The sequence below is a fragment of the Bufo bufo genome, chromosome 3, assembly GCF_905171765.1.
Source record: "Bufo bufo chromosome 3, aBufBuf1.1, whole genome shotgun sequence".
NCBI lineage: Eukaryota > Metazoa > Chordata > Amphibia > Anura > Bufonidae > Bufo > Bufo bufo.
The window spans coordinates 367,620,279-367,641,298 of record NC_053391.1 but is presented as its reverse complement, the minus strand read 5'-3'; the positions used below and the strand labels follow the sequence as shown (position 1 = coordinate 367,641,298).

The 21,020-nt window shown below is 57.9% G+C and overlaps 2 long non-coding RNA genes across 2 annotated transcripts in view; both read left to right on the top strand.

Moving 5' to 3' along the window:
• The first annotated feature begins 1,918 nt into the window (after positions 1 to 1,918).
• LOC120995389 overlaps positions 1,919 to 21,020 on the top strand; it is a 24,420-nt gene continuing 5,318 nt past the window's right edge. Inside the window, exons 1-2 of the long non-coding RNA XR_005777583.1 lie at positions 1,919 to 1,929; positions 16,793 to 16,798. This is a non-coding gene — a long non-coding RNA (uncharacterized LOC120995389). The remainder of the gene's footprint in view (positions 1,930 to 16,792; positions 16,799 to 21,020) is intronic.
• LOC120995390 lies at positions 11,212 to 12,360 on the top strand. Its single transcript, XR_005777584.1, has 3 exons — positions 11,212 to 11,253; positions 11,447 to 11,589; positions 12,318 to 12,360. It is a non-coding gene; the product is annotated as an uncharacterized LOC120995390 (long non-coding RNA).

Here is a 21,020-nt window from a genome sequence, read left to right as displayed (position 1 = left end):
ACCCTTCTAGTTACTTACGTACCTTCTACTTCTCTCTGTAGCGCTGCCAGTTTGACGTCTGGTACTCCTATTCCTCCTGCCCAGGCCAGCCAGCATCTTTCATCTTCCACCCCCAACGATCATGGAACTGTTTGCCAGCTCAGCAGTGATTGGGAGGATGTAGCTTCAGAAACCGTGGGTCTAGTGGAGGAGGATGAGGCTTCAATAACCCTGAGCCTAGTGGAGGTGGAGGACAAGGGTGCTTCAGTAACCTTGAGCCCGGTGGTGGAGGTTTCTTCAGGAACCGTGAGCCCAGAGGAGGGTTCTTCAGGAACCGTTAGCCCAGTGGTGGTGGAGGTTTCTTCAGGAACCGTGAGCCCAGTGGAGGAGTGTGCCTCCGTAACCCTGAGCCTAGTGGAGGTGGATCTGGCCCCTTCAGGTGTGGAGGGGGATGTGACCCCTTCAGGATCCATGGGCCTATTATCTACAACCGAGTCTCCAGATGATAGCGACGATAAGTTCTTTCAATGCACTCCCAGGTGGGTACACGACCCTCGGTGATGCACCTTGGCTTTCATGGTTCCACCGTGACTGTTTCCTTTTTCTCATCATCCTTTTCCCCTGCCTCTAGGACTTTGAAAACCACAGGGAAAGGTGCTGCACGGAAGAGGATGCAGGACGCTGGGCTGTACAACCGTCATCCCTCTGGGGATCCTCTGTTGAAACCTTACGCCAATTACCTGCGGTCTACGCTGGGCCTGAGCAATCACAGGCAGGAGGTGGATGCGGTTGCCCGGTTCCTATACTTTATGAACCCACAACGTGCCTGCCTAGACTTTGTCAGCGATATTGAGAAGGTTCGTTCTTACTTTGACAAGCTCTTAGAAGCCAAGCTCTCTAACCAGACTAGGCTAAACTGCATCCAGCGTATCCGGCGGTTCGTAAAGTACAATATGCGCTCCACCAACCTTTCCATCAGGCAGCCTGACCTGTATAAGAAGTGCAAGTTCTTCATCACGGTCACCGAGGACATCCAAAAGATCCTATCCAAGAGGCTCTCAAGAGACAGGGTCGACAAGAGGTGAATGTGGAGCCTGGGGTAGGGCTGGGATGGTGGAGTCATTTGTTGGTCTTCCCCCACTCCCTGTGGGTGAGTACCTAACTTCTCTGGTCTTCCTTCTCCCCTTGTCTTAGGTACGCGGCCTTGAGCCAAAAATCACCCAGCCCGTCCGATTGCCGAGCAGTCCTCAGGGATGCCAAGAGCATGTTCTTGAAGTGCATAGCCCAAGCCTGGGCGAACTGTGCAACTTCCTATCAGCAAACTGAAATTATCCTCTACCTAGAGTGCCTTCTTGTCTTGAAGCATCTTCAGCGACCGGGGGTAGTCCAAAACATGACTGTAAGCCGCTTTTCTGGTTCAGTATGTGGGTTTATTTTTCACCATTCGTCGCTCCTCATGTCTTCTCCTTGCAGGTGGGGGAGTGGGATGAGAGGATTCACCATGAGTACGAAGGTGAAAAACTATGTGTGATCGGTGTAAGAACCCACAAGACCTCTACTCAACAAGTTGCTGCTTTCGCGCTGGACAATGATGAAGAGTCGGTGAGTGTGAGCAGAGATGCCCCTTTGCTGGTCCCCGGGTGTTATTCAGCTCCCACCCTCTTCCATTTAAACATTTTGTACCCTTGTTCTCTCCTCAGTGGTTTCAGGCCTACTATGAAAAAGTCCGGCCATTGCTAACCAAAAGTGACATAGACGATCCAAAGGATAAATTCTTCCTCTCTTCAGTGGGAACTGAGCGACATACTGTTTCACGAGACATCAAGAGCTACCAATCAAAGTGAGTAGTGCCCAAGCAGTTATCCCTGCTCTATGTCTCTTTGTTGCCCGGATCTTCAGCTTATTCTCCCCTTCGTTCCCAGGTATAACCTCCCCGATATCTCCAGTCAGGTGGTCAGGAAGGTCTGTGAAACATGGACGCTTGCAAGGTACACTGATCCTGAAAAGACTCTGTTTGCAAAGTACTTGGCACACACAAACTCCACGGCGGACAGGCACTACCGAGAGAAAGTGCTAGATGACATCTGTCATGGTTACAAGCTGGTGAAGAGATCTGGTAGTAGTGATGAGGACCGGACCCCATCTGCCGCTGCCCTCCTGGAGGAAATACACATGGTGGGGAGGGAGATGGAATGTCTGCCCAACACTTCAAGTAGCAGTGATTAATATGTATGTGTAAATGAAATAAACTATTTTTCTATCTCAAATGAAGTTGGCTCAGGTCATCAGTTCCAGAGGCTGGGCACGATGATAAGCCTCTCCTGATCCACAGAGGTGGTGTATCATGGCATGGGAGTCAAGTCTCGCACATCCCTTGGAAGAAGGGAGATTGGCCCCGAGGCGAACTGGGTGGTCTCATCCCACCAGCGGTTCCAGAGGCTGGGCACGATGATAAGCCTCTCCTGATCCACAGAGGTGGTGTATCATGGCATGGGAGTCAAGTCTTGCACATCCCTTGGAAGAAGGGAGATTGGCCCCGGGGCGAACTGGGTGGTCTCATCCCACCAGCGGTTCCAGAGGCTGGGCACGATGATAAGCCTCTCCTGATCCACAGAGGTGGTGTATCATGGCATGGGAGTCAAGTCTCGCACATCCCTTGGAAGAAGGGAGATTGGCCCCGGGGCGAACTGGGTGGTCTCATCCCACCAGCGGTTCCAGAGGCTGGGCACGATGTTAAGCCTCTCCTGATCCACAGAGGTGGTGTATCATGGCATGGGAGTCAAGTCTCGCACATCCCTTGGAAGAAGGGAGATTGGCCCCGGGGCGAACTGGGTGGTCTCATCCCACCAGCGGTTCCAGAGGCTGGGCACGATGATAAGCCTCTCCTGATCCACAGAGGTGGTGTATCATGGCATGGGAGTCAAGTCTCGCACATCCCTTGGAAGAAGGGAGATTGGCCCCGGGGCGAACTGGGTGGTCTCATCCCACCAGCGGTTCCAGAGGCTGGGCACGATGTTAAGCCTCTCCTGATCCACAGAGGTGGTGTATCATGGCATGGGAGTCAAGTCTCGCACATCCCTTGGAAGAAGGGAGATTGGCCCCGGGGCGAACTGGGTGGTCTCATCCCACCAGCGGTTCCAGAGGCTGGGCACGATGTTAAGCCTCTCCTGATCCACAGAGGTGGTGTATCATGGCATGGGAGTCAAGTCTCGCACATCCCTTGGAAGAAGGGAGATTGGCCCCGAGGCGAACTGGGTGGTCTCATCCCACCAGCGGTTCCAGAGGCTGGGCACGATGATAAGCCTCTCCTGATCCACAGAGGTGGTGTATCATGGCATGGGAGTCAAGTCTCGCACATCCCTTGGAAGAAGGGAGATTGGCCCCGGGGCGAACTGGGTGGTCTCATCCCACCAGCGGTTCCAGAGGCTGGGCACGATGTTAAGCCTCTCCTGATCCACAGAGGGGGTGTATCATGGCATGGGAGTCAAGTCTCGCACATCCCTTGGAAGAAGGGAGATTGGCCCCGGGGCGAACTGGGTGGTCTCATCCCACCAGCGGTTCCAGAGGCTGGGCACGATGATAAGCCTCTCCTGATCCACAGAGGGGGTGTATCATGGCATGGGAGTCAAGTCTCGCACATCCCTTGGAAGAAGGGAGATTGGCCCCGGGGCGAACTAGGTGGTCTCATCCCACCAGCGGTTCCAGAGGCTGGGCACGATGTTAAGCCTCTCCTGATCCACAGAGGTGGTGTATCATGGCATGGGAGTCAAGTCTCGCACATCCCTTGGAAGAAGGGAGATTGGCCCCGGGGCGAACTGGGTGGTCTCATCCCACCAGCGGTTCCAGAGGCTGGGCACGATGTTAAGCCTCTCCTGATCCACAGAGGTGGTGTATCATGGCATGGGAGTCAAGTCTCGCACATCCCTTGGAAGAAGGGAGATTGGCCCCGGGGCGAACTGGGTGGTCTCATCCCACCAGCGGTTCCAGAGGCTGGGCACGATGTTAAGCCTCTCCTGATCCACAGAGGTGGTGTATCATGGCATGGGAGTCAAGTCTCGCACATCCCTTGGAAGAAGGGAGATTGGCCCCGGGGCGAACTGGGTGGTCTCATCCCACCAGCGGTTCCAGAGGCTGGGCACGATGTTAAGCCTCTCCTGATCCACAGAGGTGGTGTATCATGGCATGGGAGTCAAGTCTCGCACATCCCTTGGAAGAAGGGAGATTGGCCCCGGGGCGAACTGGGTGGTCTCATCCCACCAGCGGTTCCAGAGGCTGGGCACGATGATAAGCCTCTCCTGATCCACAGAGGTGGTGTATCATGGCATGGGAGTCAAGTCTCGCACATCCCTTGGAAGAAGGGAGATTGGCCCCGGGGCGAACTAGGTGGTCTCATCCCACCAGCGGTTCCAGAGGCTGGGCACGATGTTAAGCCTCTCCTGATCCACAGAGGTGGTGTATCATGGCATGGGAGTCAAGTCTCGCACATCCCTTGGAAGAAGGGAGATTGGCCCTGGGGCGAACTGGGTGGTCTCATCCCACCAGCGGTTCCAGAGGCTGGGCACGATGTTAAGCCTCTCCTGATCCACAGAGGGGGTGTATCATGGCATGGGAGTCAAGTCTCGCACATCCCTTGGAAGAAGGGAGATTGGCCCCGGGGCGAACTGGGTGGTCTCATCCCACCAGCGGTTCCAGAGGCTGGGCACGATGATAAGCCTCTCCTGATCCACAGAGGTGGTGTATCATGGCATGGGAGTCAAGTCTCGCACATCCCTTGGAAGAAGGGAGATTGGCCCCGGGGCGAACTAGGTGGTCTCATCCCACCAGCGGTTCCAGAGGCTGGGCACGATGTTAAGCCTCTCCTGATCCACAGAGGTGGTGTATCATGGCATGGGAGTCAAGTCTCGCACATCCCTTGGAAGAAGGGAGATTGGCCCCGGGGCGAACTGGGTGGTCTCATCCCACCAGCGGTTCCAGAGGCTGGGCACGATGTTAAGCCTCTCCTGATCCACAGAGGTGGTGTATCATGGCATGGGAGTCAAGTCTCGCACATCCCTTGGAAGAAGGGAGATTGGCCCCGGGGCGAACTGGGTGGTCTCATCCCACCAGCGGTTCCAGAGGCTGGGCACGATGTTAAGCCTCTCCTGATCCACAGAGGTGGTGTATCATGGCATGGGAGTCAAGTCTCGCACATCCCTTGGAAGAAGGGAGATTGGCCCCGGGGCGAACTGGGTGGTCTCATCCCACCAGCGGTTCCAGAGGCTGGGCACGATGTTAAGCCTCTCCTGATCCACAGAGGTGGTGTATCATGGCATGGGAGTCAAGTCTCGCACATCCCTTGGAAGAAGGGAGATTGGCCCCGGGGCGAACTGGGTGGTCTCATCCCACCAGCGGTTCCAGAGGCTGGGCACGATGATAAGCCTCTCCTGATCCACAGAGGTGGTGTATCATGGCATGGGAGTCAAGTCTCGCACATCCCTTGGAAGAAGGGAGATTGGCCCCGGGGCGAACTAGGTGGTCTCATCCCACCAGCGGTTCCAGAGGCTGGGCACGATGTTAAGCCTCTCCTGATCCACAGAGGTGGTGTATCATGGCATGGGAGTCAAGTCTCGCACATCCCTTGGAAGAAGGGAGATTGGCCCCGGGGCGAACTGGGTGGTCTCATCCCACCAGCGGTTCCAGAGGCTGGGCACGATGTTAAGCCTCTCCTGATCCACAGAGGTGGTGTATCATGGCATGGGAGTCAAGTCTCGCACATCCCTTGGAAGAAGGGAGCTATGCCTCAGGGGGCAAACTGGGTGGTCTCATCCCATCAGCTGTTCCAGGGGCCTGGGTAGGAGTCCCCCACTCCACCCCCTGCTTTCTCCACCCTTGGATCTTGTTGTCTGTGCGAACGTCCTCCACCCACCCTAGATCGATTTGGCATGTCGCGACCCGGCGGGTAGGGACCCTCGCTCGGCCGGACTTTGGAGTCCGTGCCGGCATATGGTGAGTGCGTCCCCTCTCCCTTCTAGCCCAGGTTCGACGCTGTGTGTGGCGGTCCCCTCATCTCGGAGCACAAGTCCCCCTCTACAAGCCCTTCAAGTCTCGGCTTCCTACCCCCTAAGGGGACCGAGAAGAAGGTAGAGAGGCTCCAAGGGGTCAACTGGGTGGGCGCATCCCACTGACAGTTCCAGGGGCCTGGGCAGGAGTCCCACACTCCTTTCCGCCGGCAAGAGAAGGTATCATTTGATGGTTTGAGCGAGAGAACCAGCTATGAGAGCGAACCTGGCCGTCTCTCCCCAGCAGCAGTTCCAGAGGCTGGGCATGACGGCTCGACACCCCTGGGTCTCAGAGGCATGTGACACGGAAGGGGGGTCTCCCTTTCCAACACCTCCCGGAAGAAGGTAGAGAGACCCTGGGGGGGGGGGGGGGGGCAGTGTGATTTGATCCCACCATCAGTTCCATGACATCCGATGTGTCGGCTGGGAGGGAAGACTTCCACAGATTCAGTTTTTTTTTGGAAATGTCTACCCAGGAAAGGAGCACCGTAGGCGGGTAAGAATTTCTGACTTTCCCCCCTCTGCCATTCCCGGAGGGAAGGTGGTACAGAAAAGCTGGAGGTCTCCTCTCGGAGCCCAAGTCCCCCTCTACCAGCCCTGCAAGTCTCGGCTTCCTAGCTCCAAGGGAAGCCGCTGGGGGCCACTTCCATGAAGGAGGGGGACTTTGTGAAAAACGTCCCCAGGCTTATGGAAGTCAAATCGGGTAACAATGTCCGACTTTGTCCCTCTGCCAGTTCCGGAGGGAAGGTGGTACAGACAAGCTGGATGTGTCCTCTTGGAGCCCAAGTCCCCCTCTACCAGCCCTCCAAGTCTGGGACCCCTAGCTTGAGAGGGGGCCGCTGGGCTGAACTTCCATAGGGGTGTCCGTTTTGAGGTTTTGAGAAAGAGAACCAGCTATGAGAGTGAACCTGGTCGTCTCATACCGACAGCAGTTCCAGAGCCTGGGCAGGACGGCTCGACACCCCTGGGTCTCAGCGGCATGTGTCACGAAAGGGGGCCCCCCTTTCCAACACTTCCCGGAAGAAGGTAGAAAAACCCTGGGGGGTGTGCAGGGTGTTTTGATCCCACCATCAGTTCCATGACATCCGAGGTGTCGGCTGGGAGGCAAGACTTCCACAGATTCAGGGTTTTTTTTGGAAATGTCTACCCAGGAAAGGAGCACCGTAGGCGGGTAAGAATTTCTGATTTCCCCCCCTCTGCCATTCCCGGAGGGAAGGTGGTACAGACAAGCTGGAGGTCTCCTCTCGGAGCCCAAGTCCCCCTCTACCATCCCTACAAGTCTCGGCTCCCTAGCCCCAAAGGGGGGCCGAGAAGAAGGTAGAGAGGCTCCAGGGGGTGAACAGTGTGTTCACGTCCCACCAGCAGTTCCAGAGGCCTGGGTAGGAGTCCCCCACTCCTCCCCCTGTCTTCTCCACCCTCGGATCCTGTTGTCTGTGCGAACCTCCTCCACCCACCCTAGATCGATTTGGCATGTAGCGACCCGGCGGGTAGGGACCCTCGCTCGGCCGGACTTTGGAGTCCGTGCCGGCATACGGCGAGCATGTCCCCTCTCCCTTCTAGCCCGGGTTCGACGCTGTGTGTGGCGACGATCTGAGCACAAGTCCCCCTCTACAAGCCTTCAAGTCGCGGTTTCCTAGAGAAGAAGGTAGAGAGGCTTCAGTGGGGGTGAACTGTGTGGTCACATCCCACCAGCAGTTCCAGGGGCCTGGGTAGGAGTCGCCCACTCCTCCCGCTGGCACAGAGAACCGTGTGGACTTTGTCATTTTTCTTGGAGAGAGAGAGAGAGGACCATGACAAGGGGATGGAGTCGAGGGGCGCATCCCGCCAGCAGTTCCAGGGGCCCGGGCAGGAGTCCCCCACCCCGGCCCTTTCTCCGCCAAAAGGGTAAGGGGGACTTGCTATTCGGAATCGGGCGAACGTGGAGAGTAAACCCGGTGGTTTGTCCCCCCCCCACCCCCGGCAGTCCCATGGGGCCCGGGCACGATACCCCCTCTCCTCCCGCCGGCAAGAGAAGGTAGAAACATGGACTTTGTTGGTTTGAGCGAGAGAACCAGCTATGAGATCAAACCTGGCTGTCTCATACCGACAGCAGTTCCAGAGCCTGGGCATGACGGCTCGAGACCCCTGGGTCTCAGCGTCATGTGACACGAGAGGGGGCCCCCCTTTCCAACACCTCCCGGAAGAAGGTAGAGAGGCCCAGGGGAGCGAACTGGGTGGGCGCATCCCACCGGCAGTTCCAGGGGCCTGGGCAGGAGTCGCACACTCCTCCCGCCGGCAAGAGAAGGTAGAAAGATGGACTTTGTTGGTTTGAGCGAGAGAACCAGCTATGAGATCGAACCTGGCTGTCTCTTACCGACAGCAGTTCCAGAGCCTGGGCATGACGGCTCGACACCCCTGGGTCTCAGCGTCATGTGACACGAGAGGGGGCCCCCCTTTCCAACACCTCCCGGAAGAAGGTAGAGAGGCCCAGGGGAGCGAACTGGGTGGGCGCATCCCACCGGCAGTTCCAGGGGCCTGGGCAGGAGTCGCACACTCCTCCCGCCGGCAAGAGAAGGTAGAAAGATGGACTTTGTTGGTTTGAGCGAGAGAACCAGCTATGAGATCGAACCTGGCTGTCTCTTACCGACAGCAGTTCCAGAGCCTGGGCATGACGGCTCGAGACCCCTGGGTCTCAGCGTCATGTGACACGAGAGGGGGCCCCCCTTTCCAACACCTCCCGGAAGAAGGTAGAGAGGCCCAGGGGAGCGAACTGGGTGGGCGCATCCCACCGGCAGTTCCAGGGGCCTGGGCAGGAGTCGCACACTCCTCCCGCCGGCAAGAGAAGGTAGAAAGATGGACTTTGTTGGTTTGAGCGAGAGAACCAGCTATGAGATCGAACCTGGCTGTCTCTTACCGACAGCAGTTCCAGAGCCTGGGCATGACGGCTCGAGACCCCTGGGTCTCAGCGTCATGTGACACGAGAGGGGGCCCCCCTTTCCAACACCTCCCGGAAGAAGGTAGAGAGGCCCAGGGGAGCGAACTTGGTGGGCGCATCCCACCGGCAGTTCCAGGGGCCTGGGCAGGAGTCGCACACTCCTCCCGCCGGCAAGAGAAGGTAGAAAGATGGACTTTGTTGGTTTGAGCGAGAGAACCAGCTATGAGATCGAACCTGGCTGTCTCTTACCGACAGCAGTTCCAGAGCCTGGGCATGACGGCTCGAGACCCCTGGGTCTCAGCGTCATGTGACACGAGAGGGGGCCCCCCTTTCCAACACCTCCCGGAAGAAGGTAGAGAGGCCCAGGGGAGCGAACTGGGTGGGCGCATCCCACCGGCAGTTCCAGGGGCCTGGGCAGGAGTCGCACACTCCTCCCGCCGGCAAGAGAAGGTAGAAAGATGGACTTTGTTGGTTTGAGCGAGAGAACCAGCTATGAGATCGAACCTGGCTGTCTCTTACCGACAGCAGTTCCAGAGCCTGGGCAGGACGGCTCGACACCCCTGGGTCTCAGCGTCATGTGACACGAGAGGGAGCCCCCCTTTCCGACACCTCCCGGAAGAAGGTAGAGAGGCCCAGGGGAGCGAACTGGGTGGGCGCATCCCACCGGCAGTTCCAGGGGCCTGGGCAGGAGTCGCACACTCCTCCCGCCGGCAAGAGAAGGTAGAAAGATGGACTTTGTTGGTTTGAGCGAGAGAACCAGCTATGAGATCGAACCTGGCTGTCTCTTACCGACAGCAGTTCCAGAGCCTGGGCATGACGGCTCGAGACCCCTGGGTCTCAGCGTCATGTGACACGAGAGGGGGCCCCCCTTTCCAACACCTCCCGGAAGAAGGTAGAGAGGCCCAGGGGAGCGAACTGGGTGGGCGCATCCCACCGGCAGTTCCAGGGGCCTGGGCAGGAGTCGCACACTCCTCCCGCCGGCAAGAGAAGGTAGAAAGATGGACTTTGTTGGTTTGAGCGAGAGAACCAGCTATGAGATCGAACCTGGCTGTCTCTTACCGACAGCAGTTCCAGAGCCTGGGCAGGACGGCTCGACACCCCTGGGTCTCAGCGTCATGTGACACGAGAGGGAGCCCCCCTTTCCGACACCTCCCGGAAGAAGGTAGAGAGGCCCAGGGGAGCGAACTGGGTGGGCGCATCCCACCGGCAGTTCCAGGGGCCTGGGCAGGAGTCGCACACTCCTCCCGCCGGCAAGAGAAGGTAGAAAGATGGACTTTGTTGGTTTGAGCGAGAGAACCAGCTATGAGATCGAACCTGGCTGTCTCTTACCGACAGCAGTTCCAGAGCCTGGGCATGACGGCTCGAGACCCCTGGGTCTCAGCGTCATGTGACACGAGAGGGGGCCCCCCTTTCCAACACCTCCCGGAAGAAGGTAGAGAGGCCCAGGGGAGCGAACTGGGTGGGCGCATCCCACCGGCAGTTCCAGGGGCCTGGGCAGGAGTCGCACACTCCTCCCGCCGGCAAGAGAAGGTAGAAAGATGGACTTTGTTGGTTTGAGCGAGAGAACCAGCTATGAGATCAAACCTGGCTGTCTCTTACCGACAGCAGTTCCAGAGCCTGGGCAGGACGGCTCGAGACCCCTGGGTCTCAGCGTCATGTGACACGAGAGGGGGCCCCCCTTTCCGACACCTCCCGGAAGAAGGTAGAGAGGCCCAGGGGAGCGAACTGGGTGGGCGCATCCCACCGGCAGTTCCAGGGGCCTGGGCAGGAGTCGCACACTCCTTCCCCTGCTTTCTTCACCCTTGATCGATTTGGCTTGTCGTGACCCGGCGGGTAGGGACCCTCGCTCGGCCGGACTTTGGAGTCCGTGCCGGCATATGGCGAGTGTGTCCCCTCTCCCTTCTAGCCCGGGTTCGACGCTGTGTGTCGCGGCGCTTGTGGCGGTCCCCTCATCCGTGCGACCCCCTCGCCCAGCTCCTGCTGCCGGGGGTGGATTGCTTGGGGGGAACCCCTCTGGCTGTCCTGTCGAGCTCGCTCCGAACGGGCAGAAAATAGGCGTCTGTAATCGCGCGGTCTCACCGCGGGAGGACCTCCCGGGCCTAAGGGACGCGTGGGTCGTATGCCCTCCGCCGCTCCCCAGCGACCCGATTAGTTTCGGGCCTAAGGGATGCGTGGGGTGTCTGCCCTCTGCCCCTCCCCAGTAACCCGAGTCGTTCCGTCCCTGCGGTGCGCCCTGTGCGGCGGCACATCTTCTCCGCGGTCGACACCCAAACACCTGAACGGGCAGGAAAATGTGTTTGAAACCGTGCGGTTTCGCCACGGGTTGGGCCTTCCTGGGCCTAAGGGATGCGTGGGTTGTATGCCCTCCGCCGCTCCCCAGTCACCCGATTTGTTTCGGGCCTAAGGGACGCGTAGGTGGTGTCTGCCCTCTGTCACTCCCCAGTAACCCGGGTTCGTTCCGTCCTCGCGGCGTTCCCCGTCGAACGGGCAGAAAATAGGCGTCTGTAATCGCGAGGGAGGACCTCCCGGGCCTAAGGGACGCGTGGGTCGTACGCCCTCCGCCGCTCCCCAGCGACCCGATTAGTTTCGGGCCTAAGGGATGCGTGGGGTGTCTGCCCTCTGCCTCTCCCCAGTAACCCGAGTCGTTCCGTCCCTGCGGTGCGCCCTGTGCGGCGGCACATCTTCTCTGCGGTCGACACCCAAACACCCGCACGGGCAGGAAAATGTGTTTGAAACCGTGCGGTCTCGCCACGGGTTGGGCCTTCCCGGGCCTAAGGGATGCGTGGGTCGTATGCCCTCCGCCGCTCCCCAGTCACCCGATTTGTTTCGGGCCTAAGGGACGCGTAGGTGGTGTCTGCCCTCTGTCACTCCCCAGTAACCCGGGTTCGTTCCCGTCCCCGTGCGGCGTTCCCTGTGCGGCGGAGGCACGTCTTCTCTGCGGTCGACACCCGAACGGGCAGAAGAAACACGTTTGAAGTCTTGCGGTCTCACCGCGGGAGGACAGCCTCCTGGGCCTAAGGGACGCGCGGGTTCGTACGCCCTCCGCCGCTCCCCAGCGACCTGATTTATTTCGGGCCTAAGGGATGCGAGGGGTGTCTTCCCTCCGCCGCTCCCCAGTAACCCGGGCGGGCCGTTCCGTTCCCGCGGCGCCCTCCGCTCGGCGGCTGCGCGTCTTCTTTCTGCGGTCGACACCCGTACGCCCGTACTTCCGGAGAAAAGGCGCCCGAAGTCGCGCTGTCTCGCTGCGGGAGGACCTCCCGGGCCTAAGGGACGCTTGGGTCGTACGCCCTCCGCCGCTCCCCAGTCACCCGATTTCTTTCGGGCCTAAGGGAAGCGTGGGGTGTCTGCCCTCTGCCGCTCCCCAGTAAACCCCGGTCGTCCCCGAGGCGTCCCCCCAGCGCGGCGGCTGCGTGCCCTTCTCTGCTGTCGGGCCCCACTCTTTGGCGACCCCCACGGCGGGGTGAACCCGCGCCACCGGGCAGGGATCACCCGCGCCGCATAGCCCTGAGTTTATGCCAGAGAAGAGAGACTACAGGGTTGAAGCGGGTAGACAAGGAGCCACCGAGAGGCAGGCGACCCGTCCCCGGGCCTCGGCCCTGGGGGCTTCTTCTCCTCGTCCTCCGGATACACCTCCTTCCCTCTCACCCCCACCGCCCTCGTCTGCTCCTCTGCTCTCAGCGGCTAGGAAGGGGGAGGAAGAGGGCCGCGCTCGGCCCTTCAGGGGCGTTCGGTCAGACTCCGGATCTTTCCGTCCGCCTCCTCCTCCCTCTCCGCACCGGGGGGGCGCGGGTTTCTCCGGGAAACCGCCCCCTCCTCGCTCCGTCGCCTACCTGGTTGATCCTGCCAGTAGCATATGCTTGTCTCAAAGATTAAGCCATGCACGTGTAAGTACGCACGGCCGGTACAGTGAAACTGCGAATGGCTCATTAAATCAGTTATGGTTCCTTTGATCGCTCCAACCGTTACTTGGATAACTGTGGTAATTCTAGAGCTAATACATGCCGACGAGCGCTGACCCCCAGGGATGCGTGCATTTATCAGACCAAAACCAATCCGGGGGCCCGGGCGCGGCGGGGCCCGCGGGCGGGGGTGGTCTCGGCCTCCCCGATTCCCGCCCGCCGCCGCTCTCCCCGGCCGCTTTGGTGACTCTAGATAACCTCGGGCCGATCGCATGTCCCCGTGACGGCGACGATCCATTCGGATGTCTGCCCTATCAACTTTCGATGGTACTTTCTGCGCCTACCATGGTGACCACGGGTAACGGGGAATCAGGGTTCGATTCCGGAGAGGGAGCCTGAGAAACGGCTACCACATCCAAGGAAGGCAGCAGGCGCGCAAATTACCCACTCCCGACTCGGGGAGGTAGTGACGAAAAATAACAATACAGGACTCTTTCGAGGCCCTGTAATTGGAATGAGTACACTTTAAATCCTTTAACGAGGATCTATTGGAGGGCAAGTCTGGTGCCAGCAGCCGCGGTAATTGCAGTGCAGCTCCAGCCAGCAAGGAGGGAGGACGTGCTTGGGTGGAGCTCCTGAACTTCCAGAGGCAGCAAGGCCCAAGGGATTTTATTTTCATCTGAATCCCCTGGGCGGAACCAGGCTTGTGGGGAGAAGATTCCAACTTTCTCCCCAGCCCAGGCCCTGCCTCTCCCTAGGGAGCTGGCAGGGTCCTGCGGCCATGGCATCCAAGCGGAGTTACCCTGCTCCCCGGTCGGGGTCAGGCGGAGGTAGTGGATCCCGCACAAGGAACCAGAGTGATGGAGGCGAGGGGGTGAAGAAATCCGGACGAGGTGGCGGCGGCCAAGTCCCCCCCAAGGACCCTGGAACCTCTGCAAAGAGGAGTACTGCCGAGGCTGGAGAGGTGTCGTCCCAGGTAGGTTGGGGGTCCCGGCGGGAGGGAGAGTCCACCCCCACCTACAGCTCCCGCGTGGCGTTTCACCTCCGTGAGGTTAAGGAGCTGGGACGGCACCTCAAAATCCTGAACCAGGAGCTTGGGATGCAGAGGACCAGGGCGAATGCTATGTCTAGCAAGAAGCGGGCCCCTGTATCACTAAGGATAAAAGAGCTAAAAAAGGAGATTGACATTTTTAGGAGAAAAAGAGACACTTTAATTGCTGAGAGCGGCCCCTTTGAGGAAAAACTCCTAAATGAGGAAAGGTTTTTGGCCATGGAGGAAAGGAGAGGGGAGCGGTGTGGGGGGGATAGCGGGGAGGAGGAGGAGGGCAGTGCGCTGGGTGAGTCATCTGTGTCCGGCGCAACTGTCACTCCCCGGTCGTCCCTGCCAGAACCTGCACCAGCTCCCCCTCTGATTTCTCAGTTGTCGGTGCCGGAGGGGTACAGCAGCATTGCCGCTGAACAAGTGGAGCTGCCCCCTTCGGATGACGACGACTTTGAAGAAGGCAGCGGTGGTGGTGGCGGAGGACTAATGGAGGAAATCCGTATGTTGGAGTCACCAGTGGAACTGCAGGGTTTCGTTTTCGGGGACGAACTCCTGGAGGACGGAGGAAAGGAAAAAAAAGGGAAAAAAAAAGAAAAAAAGACATTTGAAACTAAGTACGTTTTTGTTCCGCACCTGGCAGGGGCTATGTCGGATGCGGCATCAGCGAGAAGCATCCCGGGTTCGGGGGCCTCCGGCACTGTGGGTCACTCCCCTGTGGGAGGGGGGAGTGGCTTGGTGCGGGAGCCTGCTCCCGTGATAGAGGCGGTCCTGCCCGCCGCCCCGGTGTGTAAGGTGGTGCTGGGGCGGTGCGACGGGATCGCCGTTCCTCCCACCCATGATGGTGCTCCTGTGGTCCCCGCTGTCGGTTTGCGGCGGGGATCGGGGAGCAGAGATGTGGCGGTGGGGGTCGTGTCTGGGGGCGTTCCCGGCGCTGTTCCTGTGGGTGGGGATGGTGCCGGGTGCGCTCCTGGACGCGATCCTCCCCCCCCCCGTGTTGATGCGGCTGGAGGTGCGGCTGGGGGTGTGTCCGCGGGCACGTCCGGGCCTCCTCCGGTTGGCATGCATAGTGGCGTGGCCGGGGGGGTGCCGGGCCGTGCTTCCGGGTGCACTCCTGGTGCCGTGAGTGAATTCGCGGGCGCGGCGAACAAGCGCCTATGCACGAAGGAACTGGGAGTTGGGGCCGCCGGAGAGGATAGGTCCGCGCTCCGGTCCTCAGGAAAAAAAGGTGTTATTGCGCCAGAACATCTGGCGACATACATTGCTACTGGGCACGCCCCCTCTGTTTCCTCCTCCTCCAGCGCTGAATTAAGTGCTGGAGAGGGGAGGAGTATAGTCACCAATGCCCAGGTTTTTGGGGCAGCAGAGGAGGGCTTGGCCGGTGGCAGAGGAAGTGGCAGTGTACACGATATTAAAGTTATAGATAAAAAAAGTGTAGTAGCATTTGTTGCACCAGCTGTCCCAGCAGAGAGAAAGGGTGCATGCAAGCAGGGTGGTGGTAGTGGTGTTGGTAAGGGTGCTGCATCTGGCCCCAAAGGTGGGATGGATGCTGGGGGTCAGCGGACCGTCGCTGAAAAAGCGGTGGCTGCGGCTCCTGGTGTCCGCCCTCCGGAGGGATCCGGTGCGGCACCTGGTATTAGTGTAGTGGGGGGGGCCGGTTCGGTTGCCCCTCCTGCGGCCGTAACACCTGGCAGAAGTTATGCCAGTGTGGCTGCGGCCGTGGGGGGGGAGGGGCTGTCCTCGTTGGCTTCCTCATTCCCGGGAGTCGCGGTTGGTGACTTGCAGCGGCGGCTCCTGGAGGCCCTCAAAAGGGGGGAGAGTTCGATGATAGTAGAGGGTGAGAAAGTGGACCTATCCTTATGGATAGACAGGCACGGCCTGCGAGCTTTCCGAGAGGAAAGGGGGGGCGAGACCACCTGGTCCCTGCCCACAACCGGCCCTGGGACCAGACGGAATGTAGTCTGTCTCAAGTGGAGAAGCAATGATGCCTGCCCTACAAGGAAAAGGGTGGTGGAGCTCCTGCTTGGGATGGGTTTCAGGGTGGTTGACATCTTCGCCCTGATACATCCCTACGGTTCCAAGGAGTTCAACATCAGCTTTGCCCGGCCGGAGGGCCTAGAGCTTTTCTGGTCCGGGTATGAGCTGGTGAAGAACTTACCGGATTGGAAGGGGTTTTTCGCCCAGGCAATAACCCGTCAGAACAACGTTAAGAAAGTGACCGTTTTGACCCGTAACGAATCGCTTTCTTGCGTTGATATTCTGACCTGGCTTAGCAGGTACGGTGACGTCCAGGGTGTACCATCCAAAAACCTGGACGAATTTGGCATTTGGTCGGGAGCCTGGACTTTCAATGTGAAGTTGAAATGTCTGGGAAGTACGGTTTCCCACATTCCATCCTCTGCCTTCATCGGTCGGGATAGGATTCTTGTTTTCTACAGGGGGCAGCCTAAGCTCTGTCACAAGTGCGGCAGCCCTTCACACTTCAGCGCCAGCTGCCAAGTGCAGAAGTGCGCGTTGTGTGGAGAGACAGGTCACCTTGCCGCATCTTGCAAGGAGATTAGGTGCAACCTGTGTGGTGTGCTCGGACACCCATTTAGTCGTTGTCCCCTCTCAGAGGTTAATGCGGCCCGAGCTCACGCAGGAGTGGGCCGGGAGGTCCCTTCGGCTGAGGCGGGTGCTGGCGGAGACAGTCGAGTTGAGAGGTCAGTGAAGACCAAGAGCGGTCCGTCCCGGCAGAGGCGGAGGGAGAGACGCCAGGCGGAGAGGGAGCAGAAGGAACCCCACCACAATGGGGTGATGTCTGCCCCTCCCCAAGTGGCTGACTCCCGTAGTTCGGAGACCCTAGGGGACAGGGAGCTAAGTGCGGAAATCAAGAGACTAGACCGAGCCGATGGGACCCAGTCTTCGCACTACGAAAGCGCAGCAGAGGGTAGTGAGACTGGGTCCTATACCAACAGACGGAAACGGTACTCAAAAAAGAGAACAAGCCCGACCAAAGTAGCCAGGGAAGGCGTAACTGGCTCCCCTCTTGAGCTCTCCAACCGGTATCTCACTTTGGATGAGACCTCCGCCTCCTCTTCATCCGGGGAGGAGGTAAGAAGTGGGGTACCGGAGTCGAAGGTGGGAGAGCTTCCAGGAGGCCCCGTGCCCCTCTCTGGTGTGGATGTAAGGTCCCCAGAAGAGGAGGCAAACTCGATTCCCGGAACTGAGAAAGGCAGGGGTGGTACGCAAGAGGGAGCAGTGGTGACAGAAGGCATGGACACCACCGTCTCTCTCAAAAGAGGTCGCGCCGCCTTAGAGGATAGCCCCGGGAGGAGTAGGAAGGGTGGGAAGGATGGAGGACATTCAGCTTAAACACCAAGTATGGCGGTACCCACTCAGCTCACACTGGCGACCATTAATGTCGCCAGCGTTAAATCTGATGCGGCTCGCTACACAGCCTTTGATTTTTTCAGCCGTGTTGAAGCTGATGTTTTATTTTTGCAGGAGACCAGACTGTCAAACTTGGCAGAAGTCCACAAGGCGAAGAGGGAGTGGAGATCTGGGCCCTCCTTCTGGTCTCTTGCGGCTGAGCCGTATAGCGGAGTGGCGGTCCTTTTCACCGTACCGGTAGAATGCCGACGGGTGGTTGAGTTGGAAATGGGGAGGTGTTTGATCTTGGATATCCTCATGAAGGGACAGGAACTGCGCCTAATTAATATCTATGGGCCCCAGTCCAAGTGGGACAGGAAATGTCTCTTTATGAGGATCAAGCCTTTCCTTTTTACAAGCCGGCAAGTGGTCTTTGGTGGGGACTTTAACACCATCATAAGGTCCCAAGATAGGGGAGGCACCAGAAACCCGCTGGCTTATGATAGTATAGCTTTAAATAGCATAGCTAGTGAGGCTTGTCTGGTGGATGTCCACATTAGGCACACCCCAGACCACGGGGGTTTCACTTTCTATAGAGGAGATAGGATTAGGTCTAGAATAGACAGGTTTTTTTTGAAGGAGGAGGCTACTTTCTCGCCCTTAAGGGTTGTGGAGGTAGAATTCTCTGACCACTGTCTGATTATGTTCTCTCTGAATATTTCAGAATCCCCCCAAATGGGAAGAGGTTACTGGAAGCTGAATGTGGGAGTCCTGGAGGAAGCAGAGGTAAGACAATCCTTTGAGGACTTTCTTCAGAGTCAGGTAGCTTTGCTGGATCTCTGTGACACTAAGTCAGAGTGGTGGGAGGTATTCAAAGACCGGGCCGCAAAGTTCTTCCGCCAGCTCTCGAGCCTCAGGTCCCTGGACAGGTACCGCCTGTATCAGGGTCTGAGGAGGAAACTCGAAGATCTGGTCTCGACTGGAGGTAGCCGCGAGGATATCTCCAGGGTGAAATCTTTGCTCAAGAGGTGCCAGTATGATAGGCACACATCTTTAGTTTTTGAGAGGGACTTCGGGAAGTACCGCTCGCCCGACCCCTACAGAAATTGTAAGATGTCAGTGAAGAGTAAGTTAGTGACAGGACTGGTTGACAGTACGGGTTCCCTGAACAGGTCCAGATCAGGGATCCTGGAAGTCGTCAGATCCTTTTACTCGTGCCTCTTGGGAAAGAGGGATCTGGATCGGGACAAGATGTCGGATTTCCTGGCTGAAATCACCCCTGAGTCAGAAGCTCACCTCTCTTTTGACGGTTTGGTAGAAGAGATCAGGAAGGAGGAAGTTATCCTGGCGGTGGAAGGGTTAGCTCTGAAGAAGTCGCCAGGCCCGGATGGCTTAACATCCGAGTTTTATAAGACCTTTAAGGACTCTTTATGTCCCCTCTTGACTGAGGTATTCAATGAGTGTCTATCCTCGGGCACTCTGCCTCAGTCAATGAGGAGGTCAGCCCTGATCCTCCTATCAAAAGGTAAAGATCCGAGCCGTATTGAGAACTGGCGTCCCATAGCACTTCTCAATACGGACAGAAAGATTCTGGCCAAGATACTGTTTAACAGGCTGGTGAAATTTGCGCCTCAACTCCTTTCGGTGGCTCAGCATTGCTCGGTTCCAGGCCGCAGCACTTTTAGTGCTGTGCTCGGTGTCCGAGAGGCAGTGGAACAGAGTAGAGCAGGCCACTGGAGGGGGTACATGCTGTCCTTAGATCAAGCAAAGGCATTTGATCGGGTGAACCATGAGTACCTATGGTCGGTCCTTCTGAAGTATGGCCTGCCGGGGGGGTTTGTCGATTGGTTAAAGATCTTGTATGCGGGGGCGGAGAGTTTCCCGCTTGTGAACGGTTGGTCTGGCTGCCCTTTTGAGGTTGGGTCCGGCGTTCGCCAGGGTTGTCCTTTGAGCCCGCTTTTATACGTGTTCGCGATTGATCCCTTTCTTAAGAGGGTCAATCGTGGACCGTTGGCGGGAGTCGGGATGGATCCGGCGGCGCCGGAAGCCACTCTGAGGTCAGTAGCGTACGCCGACGATGTCACCATTTTCGTGTCCTCGAAAGGGGAGGCGGAATATGTGATGTCTGAGGTGGATCGCTACTCGGAAGCATCCGGGTCCATGATCAACCGGGATAAGTGTGAGATTCTCTGGCTGGGAGGGGGTGATCCAGCTTTTGATCTCCCGGACACCCTCCCAGGGCCCCAGTCGTCAGCCAAAGTCCTAGGCATCCATTTCGGTCATGGGGATTATCCCACTCAAAATTGGGACGACAGGCTTAAGATCGCCGCTCAGAAGGTCGACCAGTCGAAGGGCTGGTCTTTGACCCTCAGGGAAAGGGTGCACCTGATCAAGGCTTTCCTGCTCCCTCTGCTTATCTATTTGGGCAGTGTGTGTATCTTGCCAGAGCCTCTCTGGACTCGGGTTTACAGTCTGTTCTTCCAGCTCTTATGGGGGAATAGACTGAACCTGATCAAGAGGGAGGTGACTTACCGCACGAGGAGATTAGGGGGGTTATCTATGGTCAACCCCGTGGTGTTTCTTGTAAACACATTTGTTAAAGTAAATCTGGCGAACCTCTGGATGGAGAGGGCTTCTCCGTGGGTAGTCTCCTGCCGGGGGTGGTTTCGGCCTTTCTTCCAGGAATGGGAGACAGGAGGGCAAGTGAAGGACTTGCGTACGCCTCACGGATATCTTCCGGCTTACGTCACCCCGATTCTGAAGGTAATCCGCCGGTGGGGTTTGGAGGTAGGGGAAATCAGGACTCTGTCAAGGAGGTCCCTTGACGAGAGGGTCTTGTTGTCCCACTTCCAGAAGCCCCTGGCCCTCAAGGATTGCCCAAGCCGGGATCTAGACAAGGGGTTACAGTTGCTAAATTCTGCAAGGATCCCCTTGAAGTTTTGGGACTTGGCTTGGCGCTGCTTTCACGGGAGGCTGTATGTAAGGGACAATCTGAAGTACAGGAACTCTGATGAAAGGGGTTGTCCCCGGGAGGAGTGCGGCTCCATACTGGAAAGTATGGAGCACTTCCTGCTCCAGTGTCCCTTTAATACAGAGGTGTACAAACGGGTGGGAGCTTCCATTGGCTGGCCTAGGCTAGCCAGCCTCTCCTATGCGGAGTGGGCCTATGGAGTGCTCAGAGACCTGGGCAGAAGGGACCTGTGCACATGTTTTTTAGTTAGCATAGTGGTTAGGTACTACACGTGGAACGCACGGTGTTTAGTTTCAACAAGGCAGAAAGTCCTCCCAGTGGATGAGGTGTGTAGGAACATTCTGGGAGACCTGGTGAAGGTACGTTCTCTCGAGTACGAAAGACTGGGTACCAGCAGGGCCTCTCTCCTCTGGAGAGGTTTTGCTTTTAGCGTACCATAGCCTAGTAGTACTCTTCCTGGTGGTGGGCTGATACTCTCACCCTAGATTTTTGTTTTGGATAAAGTGTATGGTTTTTAAAAGGCTTGCAAAGGCTGAACTTGGTCCTTCGGGAGTGGTTATGTGTGGTTATAGTAATGTTTATTGTATGGTATATTGTATATATTGTGCATATTATGTTGAAGGATAGGGTAAGCGGGGGTTAGTTAGTTAGGTTGGGTGGGTTAGGGTGAGGGGGGGGACACTTACAAAGTGTGGGGAGGCCTACATCCAGTCCTGGACTACGCAGACATGGGAGGACATGGGGCGAGGGCTGGATGTGGGTGGTGGAGGTAGGGCTGGCCTCGGACTATGCGGACATGCAGAGGACATGAGGCGGAGGTCAGTCCTGG